Here is a 2,159-nt window from a genome sequence, read left to right as displayed (position 1 = left end):
TTCCTCACCTTCACATTCTTAAGAGAAGGAATCCGTAAAATCGTGACCTGTGACAATGGACCACAATTCAACTCGGCAAGATGGAACGCCTTCATGGAACGCAATGGGATTGAAGTTAAGCACACCCCAGTGTACCACCCAGCAGGAAATGGACTAGCAGAGAGGTTCAATCGAGTAATCATGGGTTCGGTACAGGCAGCAATAAGTGCAGGAAAAGACTGGGAGAAGGAACTCAAAAGAATGATCTGGGCCTATCGCATCACCCCGGCGAACACCGGATACAGTCCGTTCAAGATCTTACTTGGGCGTGACTCCTTCACGAGAGACAATCTAGCATGGAAACAACTCGCCATCCAAAGCAAGTGGTCTCCGGCTGTGGTTCGGCGCAATCTTGACAAAGCGCAGGCCTTATACACTGAATATTACAACAAACGACACAATGTCAAGGAAGTCACCCTGGAAAAGGGCGAGTGGGTAAGGGTGAAAGAGGCTATATTAAAGGAGAAGGGAGACAGTAAGTTTAGTCCACGGTTACAAGTAGTGGAAACATACGCCAGGTCAGCCCTAATAAGTGACGGCAAAATATGGTCACAGGACAGGATGGCAAGATGTAACCGGATCATGAAGTGGGAAAACCCTGCAGGAATGGTCCCAACTTCACCGGAATGGAACAGTCCACCGGAAACAACACATACACCTGAAGGAGTGGTGCAAAGTCCAACCATGCCTAGGCGAAGAGATGGAGATCTAGACACCCATGACGGGAGGTTTGGTGTTGGTGAATCCAGTCAGTCTATACCGCAGAGCCCAGGTACCTGTGGAGGAGGAAAGGCACAGCAGATTGGAGCGACAGTAGACAGAAGTCTCCCAGTGAGTAGACAGCAAGCGGACTTTGTCCCCACACCATCACGCACACGCTTGGGCAGACTGGTCAAGTTGCCAAAGAGATTTGATGACTTAGATATGAAGACCAAGTGGGTTAACTAACGCTGCCCTGATCCCAATGACTGGTAATCCTTGCACAATTATGCAATAACACTTTGACCTCCCAATGCCGGTGGGAGTTTCCCCGGAAGAAACCCCTTTTAAAAACTGTGTTACATCATTTTAACAAAGGAAGAGTCTAATCTTTTTAGTAAGCATTTTTTTGTATCATAACATTAATATGTGGAAATTGTAATGATTTTAATTAATTATGCAATAAACCTTTGACTTTGTAAAAAAAATGAAGACCAACTAAGACTATTGTATCCTATTTCTGTTGCCCCCTTCCTCCCCTAACAGTTCTAGTTCCATCCTTTGCAAAGGGGGGAGATATGTGGTGTCGTGCTCTAGTGTTCGAGCGACGTCACCCGGGGCATGCCGGGAACATAGCGTCGGCCATTTTACATGCCGAACGCCAGTGCAAGGTTGTTCTCCCGGTGCTTGGGGCAAATAAAGTATTATTTAAACTCTACAGCGGCTCCGCGTGCTCCATTACTGCGCCGTGACCTCTACACACACACGCACACCTGAACTCACTCACCACATAACAGAAAAACACACATATTTACAACACATCTTGGCCCGGCGTATGTCCTTGAAGTGCCTGTGAAGTTGGCGGTGGCAGAGCCCTCTAACTGCTGGTGCATTGCGTCTAATAAATGTGATCTGCTGGGATTGTTAAAATCTTAATTTTATGTGTAGTGTGGCTACCTGTTTTCTATTTTAAAAACCAACTTGGGGGCATTTATTACGCTGATCCTTCCAATATTTTTTATCAGTGTAAGTGCCTTTTCTTACGTACCTGAGGCTTGGGCTCAATCTTCCCTCCTTCCCGCCCCGAGCCGACGCGGTGATTAGCACTGTTGCGCGGAGGGCAAGGAAGAGAGAGCCAGGCACTTCCGGTGGGCAGAGGGCCGGTTAACGGTCTAGTGGTTACTCTACCAGGGATAAAAGACACATGCTTAAGCGGCCGCACAGAAGGCAAGCCTGTCTGCGCCCGTCCGTGGCCGTACGGGGACCGGGGACAGAACCCCTGGCCGTCCAGTGGTAAGAACACAATTTAACTCGAGAGATCTACATGCTAAGGGCCCCTTATAGCCAGCTTGTGTAGACATAGCATGATGGTCAGCCAAGGCGAAGACTGTAGCCTCTGCTCTTTCAAGTGTAATACTGAG

This window comes from Lissotriton helveticus, chromosome 8 (assembly GCF_964261635.1).
Source record: "Lissotriton helveticus chromosome 8, aLisHel1.1, whole genome shotgun sequence".
NCBI lineage: Eukaryota > Metazoa > Chordata > Amphibia > Caudata > Salamandridae > Lissotriton > Lissotriton helveticus.
This window is presented reverse-complemented; position numbering follows the sequence as displayed.